Source organism: Fundulus heteroclitus, unplaced genomic scaffold (genome assembly GCF_011125445.2).
Source record: "Fundulus heteroclitus isolate FHET01 unplaced genomic scaffold, MU-UCD_Fhet_4.1 scaffold_83, whole genome shotgun sequence".
In the NCBI taxonomy this organism is placed as follows: Eukaryota; Metazoa; Chordata; class Actinopteri; order Cyprinodontiformes; family Fundulidae; genus Fundulus; species Fundulus heteroclitus.
Genome location: NW_023397285.1, coordinates 662,015 through 687,401, shown reverse-complemented (window position 1 = coordinate 687,401; position 25,387 = coordinate 662,015). Strand labels below are relative to the sequence as shown.

The following is a 25,387-nucleotide window of genomic DNA, read 5'->3' as shown; positions in this document are numbered from 1 at the left end:
TTTAAGTAGAAGCCTGAAATAGTTTTATTATACTGTATTAGTAATGACATGTGCTGCTGACCTCTTAGTCAGATCAACCTTTGAAAAAGAGATCTTAATCTCAATGGGAGTTTATCTGGTTAAAGGTTTTAAAAGTATTATAATCTATTTTTTCTCCCCTTGTCTTCCTTGTGTCCATCTCTCAGCAGCATTATATCCACCAAGCATGGCACAATCACAGTGAAACTGGTACTGCAGTGTCCCACAGTGCTCAAACTACAAAAAAAACTTTCCATATCTCAGTTTTCACGACTTCCCGGCTGATGCTGAGATTCGAGCCCGTTGGGTGATGGCAATAAGAGACGAGGGGCCAAATTTGAAAATCCGTCGCGGCAGCACTTACATCTGCAGTCAGCACTTCTCTTCCGAGGAGACCTTGAACTACAGCTGCAGTCCCTCTCCCGGTGATTTTTTTTTTTTTTAACAAATTAAAAAGTTATGTTTATTTAGCTTAATTTCAGTGGGACACCACATATATTTTTATTAGAGCTGTCAAAATGAATTTGTTAATGAAAGGAAATTAATCTGAGAAATTAATTTCTGCACATACAAATGGTTTTTAAAAATACTCACCTGTACACTGATCACACACTGTCTCTTCCTCCTGCATTGTTTACATTTCAATTGTTTACAGTTAAATCACTGCTGCACTTTATCCTGTAATTTACTGTAATTCTCAAGCTGTATGCAAACAAAATTTTGTTCTGTACGCACTCTGTGCATACAAAATGACAAAGTTGTCTAAGTCTAATTGTCACGATTTGTCTATGGATGAACCCAGAACCACACACACAGGACTTAAAATTAAAGTCTTTATTGAAGGTTTGATGGGATGGAGGGTGATGTAACCAGCGAGGTAGAACTGCACGGGAACAGGGTGATGGTGTTGGCAGGAGCTGACGGCCCGAAGAGAGACTTCTTGGAACCAGGAACAGGCAGCAGGGTCTACAGCTTGGCAGAGAATTGACAGTTCAGGGGAGAACCCACCAGAGCTCGGCAGCAGGCTCTTCTGTAAGGCAGGGGGGAACCGGAGCAAGGCAGCAGGATAAACAGGACAGGTAAAAGGTAAAATGGACAGAGCTGCTATGAAGTAGCAAGGCTATTATGTGATTACATAGAGCTTTACCTGCAGCACAAGGACACGCCAGGCACTCCAGAGCCACGGGGTCCTCTTTGTTATCCAGTGGAAACTAGAAATAGAGACATGCTGTTTTAGGTGAATTTAGCTAATGTTTAATTTATCAAAGCAGCAACATAGCAGCAACCTCCATTTGACTTTAGTCAAGAACACTAATTCATGCGAGCATGATTTAGTCAAAATATTAAAAACCGATGAATGCCTATCTATGTAATAAATAACTAAAATATATGAATTGTGATGTCTGAAGTTTTTAAAATCCATGTTTTTTTGGTCAGTTCCTGAAAAATAACAGTATAGGACACGAGGGGTTTGCCCCGACGGCAGCATAATCCATAAATACTATAATGAACTGATTATTAATGTGCATGCAACATTATTGACAGCGTCTTTCCCAGTCTTTGATGTCCTAAACTATCACAGTTTTAACAGGAATGGGCAGAATTATTTTATTTATTGAGGCTCCAAATCTACTGACAGGACTGAGAAACACACTGAACCCACAGAGGAATTTTGTGGGATAGTGCAAAGTCTGCAACCGCAGTAATACTACCCAAAAAGAAAAAGCTGAAGGGAATGAGGCTCCTCATTTTTATTCATAGAGCTGTGACAGTGTGCTCTAACTGTGACCAAGTGGCCAACAGCATTTGACACTGTTCCAAAACAAAGTATGAAAAAGCTCAACATTATACATCAACTATATCGCAGGTGTGACTCATTGGCTAAAAGCTGTGAAACAGAATAGCTGATATAGCAATAAGGCTAGCATAGCAATATAATGGAGAAATAGAAAACTAATAAATGACAAAAGTCTTGTTGGTAGCATAGCTATCATTATCCTAGCATCTATGCTAACAACAGAGCTAAGACAACAAAGCTCTCACCTTCATAATCGAAAAGGTATTGTTCCAGAACAAGAACTTGTAGTCTTTGTCGAGTTTGGAGGCTGGTGTGCCCAAAAGCTTTTGTACCAGTCTGTGCAAGTCTCCCAAACGAAATTTGGGTAGATTGGTAGGGGGACTGTGTGAACTCCCTATGTAAAAACACTGCTCGCGGAGAAAGCGAAAATAAAGATACCCTGCTTCACCGCAGAACGGAAGTTGCATGACGTCACTGTGAAAAGGGTCTTTGAACAAACCACAGCAATTTGTTAACAGAACAAGATGGTACGTTCCATCACAACTTTTTTAAGGCAACAAATTTATATTTGTCTGACATAAAATCATTACCTGTAGAACAACAATAGTGACCACTCTGTTAGCTATTGTGGTGGAAATAGAATATCCTTATTGTTAAATACATTATAATCGATATAAGCCCCAGTTGTCTCCATATCTCTGTTCATCATGTTTGATGCATTTAGCAAAATGTTAATACAAACAAAATATTGCAAAGAATATCAAGTAGACTTGGTTAAATGTAGTGATGATAAAAAAATCATACCCAAAACAATGCCCACATGTATTATAATATAGATACATCCATTCCAGGCTTTTTTAAATGTCTAAATTAAATGTATTGTTATTTAAAAAGTATGTCTACTCATGAACCCTTTATAAACTCTAACAATGAGGATGAAAGCCAGCTTAATAAAATTATGCATATCATACCCCACAATCATATATATAGTTTCTTTTGTTTTTCATTTCCACTTCAATAACAAATTTTCTGATGATAAACGTATCTTTAGTTAGACTCACTTTCCCTACTCTCCTTTTTATAATTTTATTTCCTTTGATTTCTGGCTTCCTAGGGCCATCAAATCTGATAGATATAGAAGAGCTTCTGTTTATAACAGCTGTCAGTCATCACTGTAATTAAGAGCAGCAATGAGGAATTGCCTGCATAGGCAATGACTCACAAACATACTGTGACACGTGTGTGCATAATCAGTCATGTGTAATTATAGTGTGGCAAGGAAAATATCTTGCAGTCAGTAACGTGTCTGCATAGTGAGAGTCACAGTGTGACAGAATAATGACTGTCATTAAGGTATAAAGACACAGGCTTGTAGTTCTAACAAATTTTGGTTCCTCTACCCATCATTAGCTCAGTTGTGCAGGTGTGTATGTAAATGTGTGTGTGTGTGTCCTTGCATGTGCCTGCGTTCCACTGTCTATCAAGCTTTGATGTGAGAGCCTGCAAATAACAGAAACATTTTTCTTTGAAAATTTTAACCAAGTAATCTTACAAACAAAGATTTAACTGTTCTAATGATCTAACATGCTTTAAAGATGTGAGATGAAAAACTGTTTAGGTTGTTTTTGACAGCATTTTAGTCATATCCTGTATGCTAGCAAATTTCTACTTCCGAAGTTACTGTAACTGCATTTTATTACCATATGCAGCTACCATTGGAAGTCAAGCTTTGTCACTTCTCATGATGACCTTCCTAATTGTGGTGGCAGAAGTAGAGAATGACTTAAATATGCTAGAGGGTGAATGCAGTGGACATTTGTGTAAATAAAAACTAATTATTAAATCATGTTAAATAATTTAACACGATTTATGAAATGAGTTAAACAAGTTCTGATGTAAATTGAAATGAGAGATAATATTTCTCTTATTTTTGCTTCCCTTCATTGGCTCCCTGTTAAATCAAGAATATAATTTGAAATGCTCCTCACATATTGTCAGGACCTCCGAGCCGTGGACTCATGTAGTTAACTGAACTCACCTGTTGCTTTGATCCCCAGCTGTATTTAAGTTCCCTTGGTTTGTTTCCCCGTTGTCGGGTAATTCTGTGTTGCATCCTCTGTGTGGAAGCCTGTCTCCAGTCTGTGTTTTCCCCCTTGACCTCTGTGCCCCCTGTAAGTCTCCTTTTTGATTAAAATCTCTTTTTTTTTGCACCATGTGCCTGTCTCCGCCTCGTTGCCGCCTAGGTCCTTGCACCCGCACCCTGACAGAAATGACCCGACCACGAGAGGGCAGGGCAATTGGGCTGGACGTGATTGCGCTGTTCAATCTTCTCTGGAGGCAGAGGGAGAAGAACACAGTGCCAATTGAGGGCTAACGCGTTGGACGCTGTTTGCGAGGGTGCATCTCACGCCACAGCCGAAGCCCGTGTGGTTGCAATGCACACCATAGAGACGACCGCCAAGAACTCTGCCCCGTCGTTTCTGGTGGGTGCGGCAAAAGCTATGGCCCCAGCCTGCGTGGGTGTGCCGCACGTCACAGCAATGACCGCCGAGGACTCCTCTCTGCCGCTGGCATCAGAGGGTCTTGCTTCACCGGCCGCCAAGATCCCTGCTGCTGCTTTGCCGGCTGCCGAGAGTCCTACTCCGCTGTCGGCCACCTGAGACTCTGCCTTGTCGGGGTCGCCCTCCGTGACGCCCGCCTCAGACTCTGCCTCGCTGGGGTCCCCCGCAGGTGGCCCCTCCTGGTCTTCAGTCGCTGGTGGATCTGCCCTCTGTCGACGAGTCTTCGGCCAAGCTGCCACCTGTCGACGAGTCGTCGGCCGAGCTGCCACCTGTCGTCGAGTCGTCGGCCGAGCTGCATCCTGGCGTCCAGTCGTCGGCCGAGCTGCCTCCTGGCATCAAGACGTCGACCGGGCTGCCTCCTGGCATCAAGACGTCGACCGGGCTGCCTCCTGGCGTCAAGTCGTCGAACGAGCTGCCTCCTGCCGTCCAGTCATCGACCAAGCAGCCTCCTGGCCTCCAGTCGTCGCCCAAGCTGCCTCCTGGGATGCAGCTCTTGCTCAAGTCTCCTTCTGGTCTTCAGTCGTCTCTCGAGCTTTCCAGCGCTCCCCAGCCATCGGCCGAGCTTTCCAGTGGTCCCCAGTCACTGGTCGAGCCTCTTCCAAGTCTTCAGTCATCGCTCGAGCCTCCTCCAGGTCTTCAGTCGTCGCACAAGCTCTCCAGCGCTCCCCAGTCGCCACTCGAGCTCCTAGAGGGAGGACAAGCAGACACCCTTAATATTCCCGAGACAGTCCTCACACTGGTGGAACCCCAGTGCAGTTAGGGTCCTTCCCCCAATGATGGCCAGAGAAGGAGAGGGGTACATTTCCTATCTCCATGGGGTGAGAGCCCTTCCAACCATAAAAGAGATGTAGTTGATGTTGTGGTCCAACAAGGCTACATCAGCTGGGGAACATGAGGGTCCCAATGATGGATAGTTATGTGTCCTCTCACCTGCTGACACCCATTACCAGGAGGGAAAGCAGAGATACACCTCCCATGTTAGAGGGGGGTTGGAAGGATTGAATATCAACATCTTAGTGGGCTCATTATTAGTGATGACTTTTGCATGTCTGTGCCTAATGTATGCAGTGACTGCTTACTACTGAACTTATTATGGCCGTGTTGTGAATGGTTAAATGGTTGACATCCTGGGCACCATTACTGCTACCCTTCATCTGGGCAACAAATTCTGGCAACATTCGTTTTATGTTGTGAGAGGGGCAACCCAGTAAGTGATAATGGGCCAGGACTTATTGGTTCCTAATTGTGCCCTTTTGGACTTTGATAGGGGGAGGCTGATACTAAACAACACCATCCTCTCTCTGTTCGAAACTAAGTCCTTAATCGCAGAGTGCTGCAACATGTCCATTGCTGCAGTAATATTGTCCCCTCTCACTGAGGTGCTGTTGCCTGTCAGTTTAGCTCCAGTGGGACTGTCTGACCCACTACCAGACTCTGTCGCATGTTTGGTGCCCAATCTACTCAGTAAAAGTGAGTGTGTGGTGGCTCATACAGTGGCGTCTGCCTCAGAAGGGATGACCACAGCACGTGTGCTGAAGCTGATGGACAAGGAAATTCAGTTGGGAGTGGGCCTGTATCTTTTGGAGTTCTCCTCAATGGAGAACTCGGAGGTGGTTTCACTCCCACTCCCACTGTCCCCTGTGTCGTGACAGGGTCCCATGCGTGTCTTTGTGTACTCTCCAGCCAACGAACAACAGAAGAGACAGCTATTGGGACTTCTAAAGGACTATATGGACTTATTCAACACGTTTGGAAAAGTACCTGGAAAGTGCACTCTCATCCAGCATCACATAAAGACAGGGGATCCCCCTCTAATGTGTCAACGGGCATATTGGACCTCACCCACAAAGAGAGTGGAGATAGATCAGCTGAAGGCTATGATGCTGGAGGAAGGGGTGATTGAGGAGAGCTTCAGTACCTGGACGTCACCTGTGGTCCTGGGCAAGGAGAAGAATGGTGAGTGGAGATTTTGTATGGACTACCGCCATTTGCACAGTGTGACAGTCAGATATTCACATCCCCTTATAAGTGTGGACAATACTTTAGATGATCTTTCAGGGCCCCTCTGGTTTAGCACACTGGACTTTGCTAACGGTTATTAGCAGGTAGAAGTTGCAGAGGGAGAAAACTGCTTTCACAACAGGGGGAGGCCTCTATCAGTGTTGGTCAATGCCTATGGGACTCACCAACTCACCTACAACATTCCAACGCGTGATGGAGTTAGTACTACGGCGACTACCCAGGCAAGTCTGCATTGTTTATCTGGACGATGTATTGATATATAGCCCCACATTTGAGGAAAATCTGACAAGCCTGCAGGAGGTATTTTCCCAAATAAAGGCAGCAGGTCTCAGTATAAATCCTTCTAAATGTCACCTAGCACCAGACCATGTAATGTTTCTGGGGCATGTTGTTTCTCGGCGTGGTCTTCCACCCGATCCAAAATATACTGAAAAATTCAGAACCAGGTCAACACCTACAAATCTGAAAGAGGTCAGAGCGTGTATGGGCCTTTGCTCCTATTATAAATGTTTTATCAAGGACTTTACTCAGCATGCAGCTACATTGCATCGGCTGATTTGTAAACATGCCACGTTTGAAGAGTCAGAAGAGTGTGACAGTGGTTTTGTTAACATGAAACAGGTTTTGTCATCTGCTCCAGTTATGACTATACCTACTTTCAGCAGCCCATTTCGGCTGTACATGGATGCTTCTTTGGAAGCGGTGGGGGCTGTGTTGGCACGGGATTAAAATGGACTGCCAGTCAGTCAATCTCTGTGGCTGAAAGACATTGGTTCACCTTTGATATAGAACTATGGGCAATAGTATGGGCTATTTACAAGTTCCACCATTGTATCGGATCAGTAGCATTTACCATCATATGTGATCACAAACCACTTCTGGGCCTCAGAAGAATGTTTTTTGACAAGGACGCTACAGGAAAAAGAGTCAGATAGCTTCTGGACCTTGATCTATTTAATTGGGTCATTCAACACAAAGATGGACAGCTCCACACCAACACTGATGCATTATCATCGTGGCCCAGCAGCTAGCATATATTGGGGGTACAAATGCCTCCCAGGATGCAACAAGTCAAGTGAACGTCATCACCTTGGACAGGGGAACAGCGGTGTCCCAGAAATCTGCTTCTACATCTCCTAAAGTGCCCTCTCCAGAGCATTGAGCATAACAGGGAGAAGCGGGGAATGGAAGTAAAAGACAAACAGGAAGCTGACACCCATATATGGACTGTCTAAAATTGGTTCAAAAGGGCACAGATGCTTTATTTTGTCATTATACATACAACAATATTTTGTTTCTCAGATGGAAGGTTAGCCTGAGCTGCTGCGACTGAGCGCGCTGCCACTAATGGCCGACCTGACCAGCATGTCTTTTGGTGGTAGGGGAAAACGGAGCACCTGGAGAGAACATACGCAGAAAATGGGGATAACATGCAAACTCCACACAGAAAAGCCCCTGCCGAGCCCAGGACTCGAACCGGGTACCTAAAGGGGTGTTATCCCACAAAGAGTTTCATCACGACTACCCGAGAGCGGCACAAAGTGCAACTCTGATAGTGAGCTGAGAACACGTGCACTCGCACCTTGATTTTATTAGGACATTTCCCTACCACCGCTACAGCGTTAAACTATTAGCGCAAATACTTCTGCTGATCAGAGCGGGAGTTGCAAGCTGATCCGAGAGTAGACAACGGTTAAGACTCAGCGATTTGAATGCTTGGGCTTCGGCAGATGTTGAAGGGACCAGTTTAAGAGGCTTTAAGGTATTATTGACTGACTCAAGCAAACATTAGCTTTTAGTGACTACAGTAGCTGGCTTCATTATGAGATCTAAATCAACAAATGAATGTTAATGTTTGTGATTTTTTTAGTTTCCCTGTCATGTGTCACAGGACGTGCTGCTTATAGCACAGCAGTAATGTTAGCCTGTGGAAGGTACAACATTTATGTGAATGTTGGGCATGCTCAGTATGAGGGATTGCTCCAAAGTCAACAACATAATGCAAGCAATTGTTCACTGTGGCTACATGCTCATCCAGGAGGAGTAATTTCTGCAAGTCGATGGCTAGATGCAATCTGCTGGATTTCTGTAGATAGAAAACTTTGTATCCAATCTGTTTGGATGATTTGATCGAATTTACTCTGTAAAGTACCTTGAGCGGACATGTAAATTGGCACTATGTAAATAAACTGATTTGATTTGATTAAAAAATAAACAATTTTCTTGTCAGTGTGAACCAATACAAATATTCTAACCTGCATCTGTGTGGGCATATGTATGGAGATGTACTGTACATTTATTAGTGTGAGTTTTCCTTTGCTGGACATGAAGGATAAATATGGCTTTGGTTGACTGTTGGAGGCAGGTTGTGAGCCATCTGGTGACAGCAGGTAAGAGAAGGATGGAGAGGCTTTGGGGAAAGCTGAGTAGTGGAAAAGGAAGGGGGAGGTATGCATCCCTCCATCAATCATGCGTGAATGAACAACAGGCATGAGGCAATAATAGTGACTGGAGGATGGAGTGAGGAACCAGAAGGGAAAAAGAAATGCATCACATAAGAATGAGCTCCTTTAGAGCTATCCTGTTCAAGTGTGGATTTGCGAGTGTGACAAGTGAAAAAGAATTATCAGACAGTAAGACGGTAACAAACAATGAGAAAAGGCTAACCATTGAAAGGTGGAAAAGAAAGGTGAGGGAACTACTTAAAAAAGGAAAGGAAACCTGATTTGGGGTTTCAATGATAAAAACAGGTTTCTGCATCTTGAAAGTGTTGTGCATGCTTGTTCTTGTCAACAAAGACGAAAATATCACTGACAAAACATATTTCATAAGAAACTTTTAAAATATGTACTCACTATATACCATTCAGTTCAGTTACTCAATTTGCATACTGGACATGCATATTTCATTTCTTTTCTTGTTTATACAGACTATAGTTTTAAAAAAATTACTCCCAGCTTACATCCCTTCCGATGGTGTTGCAAGTTTGTACCTATCGAAAGTGTTTGTAAAATAAAAATTCTTCAAAACACAAAACATTTCACAGGATTTTCTGTGGACCCAGAAGTGTGTGTTACTTTTACCTGCTGCCATGCTGTTACTGTTTTGCACTCATTATGGTAGATATTGGGGCATGAATTATAGAATATTATTGTGACACTACAAGCTGCTAAAATCTCCAGTTGGTTGTAATATATAGGCCCAAATAAATGTGAAGAAACCTAGTTTTGGGCACCACCAGGGCGGCCGAGAAAACCTTTGTTTGACCTGAAATCACTAATTTAATCATCCAAAACGGTATGGAACAAATTAATTAACTGAAAAATGTTGCATACTATGCCTTTAAAGGGTATTTAAATGACAATGTCTTATACAGATTTACAATTTTCTTGGGTTAATATCAGAATATTGTTGTTTATGTAACTCTTTGTAATAATATTAACATGTTAAAAAAAAACTCTTAAGATTGCTAATTATGATCATAATATCAACAATTATAACATGAATAAAAACACTGAACAGAATGAAAACTCTCTTGGAATAAACTAATAGGTTGTAAAATTCCAGCTGATCTATTATAACTATTAGTGAGATATAACTTCCCCCTGTCCATTTTATCGATTTATTTATTGCTCTGTGATGGATTGTCTTCTTTTTTGTGAAATTTTTAATTTGATGTTGGAAGAAAAAGGAAAATATTGCTCAGTTTCTTTTTAAATACATCCCTGATTGCTTTTAAGCTCAGCCAATTACATGTGGCCTCCTCTCCCACATTCCACCAAATCTGTGATGAAATGCTGTGGAGCCCGAAATCTAATTCTGCTTAGGGTCCCCACCAGAGGTGTCAATTAACTAAGTACAAATACTTCACACTCCATCTGTCCTCAACATACAATTACATTAAATGGATAAATAGTTGCAACATTCCAACACCAGAAGAGAAAGAGTAAGATAAGAAATCACCATTAATAGAATAAGAGGGTTTTGAGTGGAAGGAAGACTATAGATTAAGTAAAAAGTTGCGAGGCAGACAAACAGAACCAGACTAGACAGAGGAACCTTGGCTGAAGGTGCAGGCAGATAGGGATGAGCAGGAGACCAGAACAAGTGGTGTAGACCAGGAAACCACCAGAACCGGCAGAGCAAACGGCAGGGACTCACGGAGAAACAGGCAGGACTGCAGCATGCAGATACATACAACTTAACTGAAGAGTCCCGCTGGCTGAGCATAGTACAGGATCTGGTAGAGCAGGGTTTATCGCACAGGACAATCCGACATGAGAAGCGAAGTGAGATGACGTTCTGGCGGGGATGAGTTGGCTGTGGGACCAGGTGATAAGAATAGAATCCGATTACTAGCAGCAGGTGGAGTTGATTTAGGCTAATTGACCAGCGCAGAGCTGACAGGATAGTGGCTGGTGGCTGAGAGGTGACGAGCTGAAGAAAAGTCCAAAAGCAAAACAAACAAAACCCAAATCATAGCACACAGGTTTTGATATCGTGAGGAAGCCTGTTCCACTGTGCCGTGGCCTTTACTGAGAATGGAGACTGGGTATGGGTATGATACAGTCGTGAAGAGAAGCTACTCAAGCAGATCTTATCAAGCCTACAGAGCGACGACAAACAAAGTCCAGTAAGCAGACTGAAGCTAGGCCATTTAAAATCTTGTAAATCAGACTAAGGTTTGAAAAAAGCCCAACATATTCAAAGCTTAAAAAGCAATATTTTTCCAAAGGTGCAGTGATGGTATTGAAATGGCTTTCTATCAACGACTTGCTTGTACATTGGTCTGATTGTGGTTTCACCAGCCTGTCCCCAACAGGTGATACAGTAGGACAGGTGGAAAAATATTAGAGCATGCAAAAAGGTCTTAGCTACCGCAAATGAAAGACAGGGTCTATATGCCTAAAATTTGCCAAGTTATACTTGATGTTTTTGGTAATGTTTTTGATAGCCTTTTTAAAATTAAGATGACTGTCTAATGTGAGATATTTAAATTCGGATACTATATCAACTCTTTCACCCCTGATGAAAATTTCTGACATTGGAGTATTCATCTTATGTAATGCCCAGAAATCAGAGGACCCAGAATTCAGCCAGACACAAGCAGCTAAGATTAAGAAAGATTTTATTCGGACAAAAACTGCTGCAGGTTGAATGTGGATGAAAACTCTGAGTCTGGCAGGTGTTCGGTGGTTGGAAAACTGCCACAGGGTCAGAACCGTGATGACAGAATCGGGCAGGAGGATCAGAGGGGATTACCAGAATCCGAAATCCGAGAGCCGGTCCAGAGTCAGAGCCAGGTGATCAGAAATCCAGGAACAGTCCAAATCAGAATCCTGGGCAGAGTCAGGGCACAAATACAAGTCAGGAATCCCAGGTAGCACAGATAATCAGATCCGACAGGCAAAAGGCATGCTCTGAGAATTAGGAGGCAGAAACTGGTCAGGTAAAAGGCAGGCAGGCACACAGGATTCAAGACGCTGGATTACACTGACCAGTGGCTTGTAATAATCTGGCACTAGTGACTCGTCGGAGGGCTGGTTATATAGTGAGAGGTGCAGGTGGATTTGATGAGAGTTGATGAGAACGGGGCAGAGCTGCACAGGTGTGTCAGGTGGAGAATGATAGGGTTATGATAAATAACCTCTTAGTATCCTACAAAGAAAACCACACACACACAAATTTAGACTTTTCTGCAGAAGAGGGCTGATCAGCCAAACGGAGAACCACACTCCCTGACAGTCTGGTTTATCTGCCCCGAGCCACCTCTTTCTCCCTGCCTTTATTATGAACTTCAAAGAATGGACGGGTGGGGGGGGGGGACATTCCTTATCTGGATAAGCATTTGTTCTTCCTGTGTGAAGTTAAAACAATAGAACATTCCTGCAAGCCAGCTCTTGAAACAGATTAAATGCCTATAACTTAATGAAAATAAGATGATTACATTCACATTTCTCTAACAGAGAATCAAACCAGCACTAGTGCCAAGATCATGACACCTTTGTTTTAGAAAAGAACATGCCCTTTGTCTTGCTAAAGTTCAAATTTAGACAAGACTGGTTAAGCCATGTCATCACACTATCCATAGCTTTAGTAAGTTTTTCAACTGCTAAATGCACAGTTTTAGCATGTGTGTACAACACAGTGTCATCACCCTTTAGTTGTATTTGCACATCATCACAGTGCTCTGGTACATTGAAGTATATGACAGATATGAGGATACCCAGGCCAGTGTTTTGCCGAGATATTAAAATTAAAAACTTTAGAAACTAAAACCTTATGATTAACTAAATCAAATATTTTACATAAATCTAAAAAAAAACAGAACCAACAACTCCCACTCTGTTGAGTTTAGATTTAATTCAATCAATCAGGTATAAAGTTGCTGTTTCAGCAGAATGGTTCTTCCTCAACCCGTATTGCAAAGGGTGCAGTCCAGTGCTGTTAGTTAAGATGATTTATCTTTTGTTCAAATATTATTTTCTCTCCAAGTTTAGATATAATTTGATATATTGATATAATATACTTATAGGTCTAAAGTTAGTTACTTCATAAAAATCTCCAGATATATGGATATGAGTGACACTTGCCCCTTTCCACTCATTAGGAAACATACTTTACTTGAAGGAGAGATTAACCGAGTATGCAATAGGAGCAAGTAAAGTTTCTGAATATCTTTTAATGAGCATTGAACCAAAATTGTAAGCAACCTTTTAGAGTTTTTAAATGGAGCTAATTACTTTGATGACTTGCCCCTCACTGAAAATTTCTAAATTAAACCCTTGATTTAGAATGTTGATAGCAATGTTGTTCTGATGTTTTCCTAAAATGTCCCTTATGTCTTTGACTGATGTCATAAAAAATATTTAAACATTCTGGCTATTGTTAAAATTGTCCTCAATTAACTCACCCTCATATTTAAGTTGAAGATCTCTAAAGGAATGTTTTTCTTTTCCCATAAGATGATTAATGTTATTCCAAATTTCATTACTGTTTCCGGTAGTGTAATTTAATATTTGGAGATAAATCTGGAATTTAGCTACTCTCAATTATTTGATCACTTTATTCCTAAAACTTTTGTAAATCAAAATGTCTGTCACTCTTCAGGACTTGATAGCTTTCTTTAAGGCCGAGTGTCTTTGCTCTAGCAATTGCCATAGGCATTTGTTAAACGATGGCAAATGAGCTTTTAATACACTTTTTTTCTTGACTCAATATTACATTTTTCAATGAGATATTTAATTTTACCTATGAAAGATTGACAAGCATACTCCAAATTATCCGAGGGTAATATATCATTCCAGTTGATATTTTCAGTTGCTGATCAAATAATACCTTATTAAATGAAGGAATAGAGTAAAAAGGGTTATTTTGAGCTATATTTTGTCAGGAGCTAGATAAAACTCACTGGTGGCTTGTAATGATCTCGAACAGAGGAGTGAGGCATGTATAAATAATGAAGTGAACAGGTGAACAGAGTAGCAAACTAATTACAGGTGACAGGTGAGACTGATCAGAGGGAGGGTGATGGCTAGAGGAGGAACGGACTGATTGGTTGGTGACTGGTGGCTGAAAGGTGAACAGACCTGACTGGTTGGTGACTGATGACAGACAAACTGATTGGTGACTGGTGACAGACAAACTGATTGGATAATGACTGAGAAGTAGACTGAACTGATTCAGTAGTGGCTGGTAACTGAGAGATGAAGTGAACTGACTGAATACTGGCTAATGAACTGAGCTGACTGAACCGGTTAAATAAAGAGAAATACAAAACTAAACCAAAACAAAACCCAAATCATAACATATTTAAAGCGTTTCGATGTTAATTTCCTTGCCAACAAAGTTCAATTATGATCAAACAGGCCAGTGATCAGACTGTATCTTTTGGTGACATTTTCAGGCCTGTTTGAAAAAACATACATTTGTGTACTGGAGGATTTTGTTATCCTAGTTGGACCTTTTACTAATTGTTCAAAACTATATTTGTCGATTATGGTTTTAAGCTTTTTCTTTTTTCCCTTATCTTTCCAGTTTTGGTTAAAGTAACCTAAAAGTATGACTTCTTTACTGTTCCATTCCTTCAGGATGAGTAAGCTGATTACACAACGTAAGTTGCAGAGGGGGATCAATAAAGTCTTATTATAAGTGACATCTGTGGGGACAGAATAAATTATAAAGCAAAATATTGGAGCCATTTCAAAATAGACACGTTCACACTTACTATTATTTTTTATATGGACCAATACCCCACCACCCCTGCCCTCAGGTCTGTCTTGTCACAAACACTGGTATTCAGGAATACTACTGATGTTAGCAGGAGTTGATGGCTGAAGCCAGGTTTCTGAAATCCATAAGAAGTTCAAGTTGGAGTTCCTAATGTTCAGGTGCCCCCCAAAAAGTCCTCTCGGTTTTGATTTATTGTTCCAGGGTACTTTGGCATGATTAACACTCTGAAATATATGCAGACTGATGCTTTGTGACAGCAGAGTTATGGCACTTTGCGCCAATAGAGGGTCTACTTACATCCACAGATAGAGCCATATGTGCATTTAACAACTTTTCACATGCATCTGCGGTATAATCCACGGCCACTCTGTATCACAAGAGGAGTTGCATTGTGAATGGGTTGAACACATAACAAATGTTGCTCCAAATTAGTTAAGCTAACATAACCTCATTTCATATTTTTTAAGATGAAATTGGGTTCTTTAACTTGGATCTGCAGTGAACCCAAAATTCATTAAATCATTCTTATCAACTATGTTTATTTCCTTAGTTTCATTCATTAATCTTAATTTTGCTTAGTATTTTTAGTTAAGAGTTGTTGGTTGCAATATAGAGTTAAAGGTAAACATCAGGTAAACATTATATAATTATGTTCTCTGGATGTGCATCTTATTTCTGTTAAATTATTATATTTAAAGAGGAGTTGTCACTCGTTTATTCCATGTGTGCAGATTTTGCTGTTAAAAAAATGCCAGTGCTCAAATCACTATTTCAGCTATTGTCCGAATATCAGCTGATTGAGCCGATCTTCACTGGATAATACCTAACAGATTGAGAGTCATTTAATAAACATTAAAAACAAGCAAGACATTTTGCGTCTTTTGACTCTCAGCCACTTCCAAAGTATATGGTGAAAGCAGCGGAGCTACAATAAACCGCCAAAACTGAAACCACTGGATACATAAACACTAGAAGTGCACATGCACAGCCAGCAAGCGGAAACTAACAAGGAGCATGTATGCACATTGGCATTATGTGAGCATGTCACAAATATTGCAATGTGGGACAAACAATAGATAAAGTGATCCCGCCGCAACTTGATGCTGAAAAATATTGTTCACTATACCTTTAATTTCAATATGATACATCAAAATATATATTTTTTTAATTCTCAAACTCCCCCAATGTCCTTTCGCTGCCTTTTCTGTTGTTAAATAATCAATCCATTTGTACATGATCTCTGGAGAAAGTTCAGGCCTGTGTCCCAAGTGCACAATTCTACTTTCTTCTCCTGCAGTGTTTACAGACTAAGTTACAAATCTTCCCCATTTCGCTGGCTCAGTCTCCTTCAAACATTGAGCTGCAATAGCTTCTGATATGTTCTAATACGTTCTTACTTCTCTGCCATGAGTCCAAAACTTCTTTCATCATACTCTTCTTCGGTTATTTCAGCTGGAAACTGAGAATGTTCTCTAAAGTTATCCAGTTGCTATTTCTTCGGCTTCATTTATGGAGAAAGTTTGCGATTGAGCACTGAGTTCCGAGTGCAGAATCCTCCTTTCTTTTTCCGCAGCATTTACAGTCAACATTATTTATCTTCCCTATTTCATTATCGGTCTAATGCAAATTTTGTGGTGCTAAAAGCTTATGATATATTATGTCCTCCCTTCTTTGCAATTTAAGGTTTTTCTCTTTCTTTACATAGACTTGTCAATGAGAGATGCAACAGCAATTATTTACAGACATCACCCGGTCAAGCGAATTACTACCTAATCAGAGCCTAATGCAGGTCCTTCAAAACAATCCAGTCCAGTTAATTCCAACTGAATTGGCTTGCAATTTATGTCTCATCCCATCACAGCTTGCACAGTTCTCATTCCTTGTGCTGGGATATTTTTCCCCCAAATCTGAGACCCAAATTGTTCTTTGCCACCTCACCTAAATGTCAATGTCTATTATTATACTTGTCTCAAGAGGGAGGAAATGACTGAGGAATGGAAATAAAGTGATACAAAATAACTCTGCATAAGAATAAAGTCTGTCATCTGACATAACATGAAAATCAAAACTACCAATGGTGTTTACGTGGTCGAGAGTGTTCGTGGACAAGTACAGAGAATGGCAGAATAGTGGGAGGTTAGTAATGTTTGAGCTATCAATAATCAATGAGTTCAAGAATGGTGATGGGATAACAAAAGGGAACAGTTCTAAGGCCATTCTTGACAGCATAGCAGAAGCATTCAGGCATTACTCCTAAGTTATAAAGTTTGCTGATGAAATTGTGATCCATTTAAAAAGTGGTGAGCAAGTGGAGGAGTGCCTAGGGAGATTTAAGTATTCTCTGGAGAGAACAGGAATGACAGTCCATAGAAGCAGTACAAAACACATGGAATGACTAGTAGTAGGTGGAATAGGGAAGTTGCACTTTGCAGAGGTATTGATGTTTTCATGAGTTTAGGTACTGTACTTTGGGTCAATCATTCAAAAGACCAGGGGCCTGATTTATAAAGCTTGCATATGCCTGAAACTTACACATGGGGCCTGAAACTTACACATGTCACTTGCCACGCAAAAGTTGGGATCTATAAAAAAAACATGAAAATGTGCAGTCCTCATGGCAACTCTGACCCATGTGTATGCTCATTTTGGAGACAGGCTAAATTGGTGACACACATGGTAAAGGGGTAAATTGCAGCCAAACTGCAACTACATCAAAGACCACAACATTCACATGCGGGATTCCCCAAGGGTCCATTTTGGGTCCCCTCCTAGTCAATATCTACATGCTCCCTCTAGCTGAGATCATAAAAAAACAACATAAGTTACCATAACTATGCAGATGACACACAGCTATACATTACCATGTCATATGGGCGACTGTGGCTTGATGGGTTGAGTAGTCGTCTTGCAATCAGAAGGTTGTGGGTTCCATTCCAGCTTCCCCTTGCCACATGTCGGTGTGCCCCTGGGCAAGGCACTTAACCCCAAGTTGCCTACCGAGCTGCGTCTCGGTGTATAAATGTGTGCGCATTAGTGAGATCGACTGTGTTTTAGTGAGATCGACTGTATAGTGTACAGCGCTTTGGGTGGTCAGCATGACTGGAAAAGCGCTATACAAGTTCAGTCCATTTACCATTTTCAAGGTGACCATGAACTCATTCAAGTGCTGATTAAATGCTTAGAAGAAAGAAACCACTGATCAGGTCCAAATTCTGGCTGTGGTGATAGACCTAAACCTTCAAAGGCATCTAAAGACAATAACAAAGTTGGCCTTCTATTGCCTGAAGAACATTTCCAGGACTAAAGGACTGTCTCAACAGGATCTCAAAAAACTAACCCATGCATTTATCTTTAAATGGAATTATGGAATTGATTACTGCAATGGTGTCTTCACAGGTCTGAAGACACCATTGCCAAAATGTATTACAAATATACTTGCCTTGCCTTTCCTTGCATGAGGATTCCGCTCAGATAGTTCACTCCATATCTTTAATCCGACATGGGCTTTATGATAGGCACTCAAAACCGCAGTGTTATTCATGTTTGCACTGGTGACACATAACTATATATAAGGCCCTTTCATAAATAAATATAAATAAAAAAATGCCTGTAAGCCAACTTAAATTTTAAATCGACGTGTGCGCAACATTTGATCAGGGTTTTCTACCATCACATTCCTCTCCGCGATGATCACCAGTGGGACATGTAACACTGACTAACAGACAAATTATGATAAACTATGAGCCAATTTATTTAATTGCTGTAAATGGTCAAATACACTTTTGTGTAATACTGCACAGTGGATGTATTGGCACTGCTGGAAGACTTTGTAAATTGGAGAATTAGGAGGGAATGCAGTTTCAAGGATCGACAGTATCCTTGCCTTGATTATGACTGACTAATATGCCACCTTAGCACAGAGGAGTGTTCACTAACAGCCATGCACTGCTCGACTATGGAGCATACCATTGGCTTTGTAAAAGGCTTTTTGCAGTGTTTGATTTCCTCCTTATCTCCCTCCCTCCTCAGAATGTTGATCTGAACGCACAAATTAGAGGAATTCCAACACCAAATACAGCTCCAAGGAGCTGTATCTGATGTTATAACTGCAATCAATGTTCTTTTAATGTGGAAAAAAATCTAATCTTCCTTTCTTATCTAAATTTCTTGAGAAAATAGTTGCTAATCAAATGTGAACATGTACACAATAATTACAGCCAGTCATATGACTTGCTGTGACTCTTTATATACACCACAGTGTTACAGGGGTGTATTAGTTTAGAGACCCGAGCTGTGGAGTGGTCGTTGTTGTTCACCTTGCTAAAAAGAGGAATAAAGTTCTACAGGCTTTCATCTGCACACATAAAGGGCTTTTCGAATGGAACTTGATGCCTTTTGGACTGTGTAATGCTCCAGCCACTTTCCAAAAGCTCATGGACCGTGTCCTGACAGGGCTGCAATGGGAGACCTGTTTGGTCTAACTCGATGACATTATAGTTCTAGGACAAAACACTGGTCAGATGTTGGAGTAACTGGAGCATGTGTTCACCAGGCTCAAACCCTCCAAATGCTACCTGTTTCAGGAGCAAGTAATTTTCCTAGGTCACAAAGTTTCAGCTGAAGGCGTTGCCACAGACCTCCAGAAGAATCAGCGGGTACAGGAGTGGCCTATGCCTCAAAACCTGGGGGAGGTGCAGCAGTTTGTGGGGCTGGCTTCATATTATTGCCATTATGTGGAAAATTTCGCCACCATCGCCAAGCCACTCCACAAGCTCACCAAAAAGTATACACATTTTAACTGGACAACTCAATACCAGGAGGCTTTTGAAGAATTAAAATGACGCCTAACATCAGCATCTGTCCTCGGCTACCCTCTGGATAGAGGTGAGTTGCTCCTTGATAATGATGCCAGTGACTGTGGTATTGGTACTGTTCTCTCTCAGGTACAGGAGGGGGATCAGAGAGTCCTGGCATATGGCAGCAGACGTCTGTCGGCTGCCGAGAGGAACTACTGCACCACCAGACGGGAACTCTTAGCTGTGGTGGAGTTCACCTTACACGTCAGACAGTACCTGCTGGGGCGACACTTTACGAGCTTACTGCTGCCCAAAAGAATGACCCCAACATGGGACCAGTTTGGGAATGGATGGATAAAGGGGAAAGTCATCCTGCCTGGGCCAGCATAGCAGCATGTAGCCCCGCAACCAAAGCTCTATGGTCACAGTGGAAGAGACTCTACAGGAAAGATGGAATCATGTTGAGGAAGTTTTATTGCAGTGAGGGCAGTTTTCTATCTGCATATAGTATTACTACTCTCTTACCACAGCTCTGTATTGGAACGACTGCACGATGGGCGCGTAGGTGGCCATTTTGGGGCAGAGAGGACTCTGTCACGCCTGAAAAGCAGATATTATTGGTATAGAGATGATGTTACTCTATGGTGCCGGACCTGCATCAGCTGTTCAGCAAAGGCCCGGCTGAGGAAAACACCCCAGGCAGCCATGGGAACTGTGCGGGTTGGTGCCCCCATGCAAAGGGTAGCAGTTGACCTGATAGGGCCCTTAAGTGAAACTGAGAGACATAACCGCTATATATTGGTGGTGCAGGACTATTTCAGTAAGTGGGTGAAAGCTTATCCCCAATGTGACGAGCAAGCTCCTACTGTGGCGGAGAAGATTGTGTCTGAATGGGTCTGCAGATATGGAGCCCCACACTCACTCCATAGTGACCAGGGCACCAATTTTGAATCTGTTGTTTTCCAGAGCATGTGTGAGCTGCTGGGCATCGAAAAAAACACAAACTACCCCATTTCGCTCTCAATTCAACGGCCAAGTGGAACGGTTTAATGCCACTTTGCAGAAAATTCTAGCCACCACTGCAGAGCGATGCCACTGGGAGTGGGATCTGATGCTTCCATATGCACTTATGGCTTACCGGGCCACCAAGCACAGCTCTACTGGATTCACGCCTAATATGATGCTGTTTGGTCGAGAGATAAGCGAGCCTATCGATCTTGCTGTTCCCCTCCCAGACAATGGTTGTTCCAACATTCCACAGTGTGTCATGCAACAGAAAGAGAGGTTACAACTCTCCCATCAATTGGCCAGGGAGTGGCTGGGTAGGTCATCTGAGCGAGCAAAGAGGCAGTATGACAAAAACACGCACAAACTGCAGTATAAGGTCAGAGAAGCTGTTTGGTTCCCGATTAAAGGCACCAAGAAAGTGAGAAACAGAATACGGAAGTTCCTCCCTTCCTATGAGGGTCCCTATTTTGTCACTGGAACATTGGATGACCTTGTTTTTTGCCTCAAGATGGGCCCAAGGTCACGAGTAAAGTGGTTCATCATCATAACCCTAACCCTTATTACACCAGAACCCTGTTGGACAATAGTTGGGTTTTCCAAGACACTCATAGCCCAGCATCAGTTGAAGTGCCTCCACCAGTAGTCAACGCTTCTTCGGATGTGGATCATGATGGGCCTTTAAATCCCTGGGATGATTTCGCAGAGATGGAGGAATCAGCTCTGGATCATCCATCTCAGTCTCTGCCTGCCCATTCAGTTTCATATGGAGACAATCAAGTTCAGAACAAAGCTTGCCAGTTTCTACCAGAAGGAGTTGCCACCGAGGATTCTGTGGGGGAGCAGCGGCCTCTTGTCCTTCAAAGAGCAGGACCTCAGCAAAGGCCACAAAGGAGATGCAGATCCCCTTACCGATTTGGTCAGTGGGTTAGCAGCTAGATGTACACCTGCATGGATAAAATCCTTTGTTTTCTTTATTGGCCTGAATCTGGGTGTAGGTGGATTGCTGCTCAGTTCAGGTGGTGGACATTAAAAAAAAGCTATAAAAAAAACGTATACAGCATGCCTGTTTCAATTCCTAGTGTAATGCACTACATGCTGTGGATTATCATTATTATTATTTTTCTTTTGGTTGACTATGGCTTGTTATTCTACAGGGGTATTGTCTTGTAACACTGTAGTCTCTGTCCCCATTAAATTATCAATAAAATGTTCTAGTTTAGATTTTGGGGGATTATGTTTGCTGGAGTAATGTTTGTATAAATATGTTTCAACTGTAATGATTTATGAGGAGATGAACCCGGTTTTCAGCCAGACACCATTATCAAATGCTTTTCACTGTGTTTATTGGAGGGAAGGTGAGGAGAGGGAATCAGAACAGGATCCAAAAGGGCAAGGCAGACATCCAGGCGACACTTGAACAGGTAAACAGGCAAACGGAACTGGGCAGAAAAAGACAGAACAGGTTATAAGACAGGATCAAGGTGCTGGGAGCTCTTACCGGGACAGGATCACAAACGGGATGCACTCATGGATAAATAGTTGACGAATCGACAGGGAGCAGAGAACTAAGGCAGGTTTAAATAGACAGGAGAACAAAGGTGAGCAGAGGTAGCTAATTAGTCAGAACAAGTGGGGATCATCAGGGGAAGGTAAGTGGCTGAAAGAGGAAACCAAGCTGACAGAAAATAAGCGGAAGGGGACAGAAACTAAACCAATCCAGAACATAAATAACCACAAAGACCAAATCTAAGATAGAAACCCTAACTAAAAACTAGACAAATACTAAAACCAATAACTCACATCATGACATCAACATCATCCAGAGTGGGGGTAGTGTTACTGGCCCAGCCTTTTCCCTGGTGGGGGGTGGGGGACAGAGAGCAATGGGTAGGAGCTGGGGAGAAGAAGAAGAACGGGGTGTGTTAGTTTAGAGACTGGAGCTGTGAGTGGTTGTTGTTCACCTTGCCAAGAAGAGGAATGAAGTTCTACAAGCTTTCATCTGCCTCCTCCTTGTTTTACTGCCAGCAGAGCAGAACCTATGAGCTTGTTACTACAAAACGAGCCAAAATAGAGACCAGCCTGTTCTGGACTTACAAAGGTAACAACAGGAAGGCATAAAGTATAGTCCATACAGTTTTAAAATAACCAATTGAATAAGCATAACACTAACTGCAAGCCTGTCAATGCTAGTTATTTGGCATGGTTTTTTTTGTCTTTTTAAAAATGTTCTAGAATCTAAAAGATGTTGGAATGCATATATCAATGTTTCCTATTTAAATATTCAAGTAAACAGGTTACTCAAAATATTAAAAGTGTTGCATTTTCCTGAATTTTTTTTGTTCGTTTTTTGGGTGGGGGATGGTGGGGTAATGTGTAGTCTTTATTCATATGGAATATGTTTCTCAGGATATCTGAATGCATATCGTGTGGAGTCCAGCTACTGTTGGTGTCCTTCCGATATACAGTTATACCAATTAAAATAAGCTAATGATAGAATGGGATGCTGCAAAAAAATCTTTGACAGCAAGGAACTGTGAGATCAAACAAAATCAGAATTTAAATGGAACAATTAGTCTTTGCACACTGTCTAGCGAGCACAATAGAGTTGAACTGCTCTAATGATGTGGAAAAAGCATTTTTTTGTGGACAATATTTTACACATGAATAAAAGGAAAATTACAAGAAATTATGCCATTTTTTTTATTATTTTTTTTTTTGCAGCTTTCAATGATAGCACCCAATTTGCATAATAGGCATTAAACATCATTGGAAGGTTTCCATACAGAATAAAACTGTAGATTGAAACTTTCAGTTTGCAGTAGGAATCCTGTATTTTTCTGCAGTGATACATTATTTCATGTTTTATCATATAATAAAATCCAAACAAAGAACAACATAAAGCTGCACAAAGTTTGAAAAAAAAAAAAAAAAAAAAAAAAAAGGTATTTCTAGAGTTCTCTCTTTCATATACAGTAGATGCATGATTAGTTTACCAGGCCTTCATTATGTATGCTCAAATAAATACAATGTAAGTATTTGAAAAACTATAATGTAAACAAATAAAACAGAACGCAATTTCCCTAATTTAGTGTCAGTAATCAGATATGTTTTGACACCAATCTAATTTCTATCTTTAGGCAAATGCAGCACAGATATGTTTGGGCGTTAGTAGTATTTCACTCTTGCTGAACTTTGCATGGCAGGTTTTTGATTGACAGTGTTGCTATGAATAAATATGCATAAAAAGGGTGTGTTGTCTGTTGGTACTGGTGAGCAGGTGAGGAAGAGAAAGGAAGAAGTACGAAGGAGGAGATTTATGAAACATTTGCACACTTTTTGACTTTTCAGGGTACATTAAAGCTGCAGCAGGGAGTTTTGAGAAAACTGTGGACTGAAAATTTTAACAAGCCTTCCTTACCCCAAACCCCACCCACCTTTCCACTCAGAGCAAATTTCCCTGTCCTGGGGTCCGTTCTTCGTACGTTGCTTAAAACATCTGAGATCAAATTAGACATCCAAGATGATTTCATCTGGCTAATCCTGATCCGGCTAATTGGGTTCTTCGAACACACCTGTTGTTTATGATTAGTATGGCTGGATTGAGTTATATGAGACAACTGCGCGTTCATGCGTTTGTTTCTACTATCGATACATTTCCCCTTTTAAACAATGATCAGCAGCGCTGCTATTGGCTGTTCAGCATGGCCAAAGAACGGCCACAGTTTTTCTCCCAAGCAGAACACGAGCTTTTTTTTTTTTTTTTTTTTTTTTTTTTTTCTCCCAGTGTCCTGTCTAGCACTATGGCAATAGGAATTGATATCTCAATGCCAGATGGAGCTCGACAGATTTTGCTTTTACAAGTGGAGCAAACAGCTTTCGCCATAGTGCTCCACTTGATTTATGCTTGTAAATAGCTTTATTATGATTCCTGCAAGGAGAATTTCAAATTATATGGACATGACAATGGGAGAGTAAAGGAAGAACAAAAAGTGAAAGAAAAGAAAAAAAAAAGAGTAGAGGTGAAAGAAAGAGGAGATAAAAGGAAGAGAATGATAAAACGTCCTCTGTCTGCTCCATCACCTGGAAAGAGACACAAAAAGAACAGCACAACCAACAGACATAAAGCAACAGATACACTCGAATAACACCTAGATGCCATTGCTAAATCATATATATTATTATGTAAGCTGACATGTGTAATGTGATATTTGAAAAAAGAAAGTGACACAACATAAATAAATAAATAAATAAATTATAAGATTACTGTATATAAGTGAACACTTAATACCTGGGACCCAGCACCTGTGGGAGATGTGAAAGTGCACTAGTTTAGGTGAAGATTATCCAGAAATAGCTTGATAGTGATTGTGGAGAACCAAAGACCCACCTTCCCCGAGCACAGAGGCAGGCGTCAGGGGACCCGTAACCCCGGACTCCCAAAGGGGCCCCTAAAGCAGGTCGCCCAGGAGGGGCCGACACAGGATATCTGCAACCCCCCCCCCCCCCCCAAGGAAGGAGCAGAGACGACCCCGAGGAAATCCCCCAGCCACCGCAATGCCGACGCCCTCAAGAGCCGCGGAGACAAGCCCATGGGCTCCGCCGGCAGCCAGCCCCGCTGAAGTGGTCCCGGCCATGGGCCCTGAGGGCCAGAGGCCCCAGGGGCGCCCCGCCCCCGCGACGAGGGCCCCGGCCGCCCCCTAGGGGGCCAGGCCCCGCGAAGAGGCCGCCAGGAGTGGGCCGGCGCACGCCCGGGAACCCGCCCCAAACCCGAAGCCAACCAACGCGCCAGGGGGCCAAGGCGCCCGCCAACGAAGTGGAGGAGGGCAGGACGTGGGGGGATGGGCTCCGCACCTATCGGAGACTTGAGATGTTCTTGGGAGAGGGAGCGGACCACACCCATACCTGAAAAAAAAAAAAAAAAACTCATTCACCCCATCCCTCCCTTGTGCCCC

General features: G+C 42.0%; 1 long non-coding RNA gene across 1 annotated transcript; it reads right to left on the bottom strand.

The window, feature by feature from the left end:
• Positions 1-961: 961 nt before the first annotated feature.
• Positions 962-2,183, bottom strand: LOC118562204. Its single transcript, XR_004930515.1, has 3 exons — positions 2,062-2,183; positions 1,166-1,229; positions 962-990 (listed from the first exon to the last, which is right to left on the bottom strand). It is a non-coding gene; the product is annotated as an uncharacterized LOC118562204 (long non-coding RNA).
• Between the last annotated feature and the right edge of the window lie 23,204 nt (positions 2,184-25,387).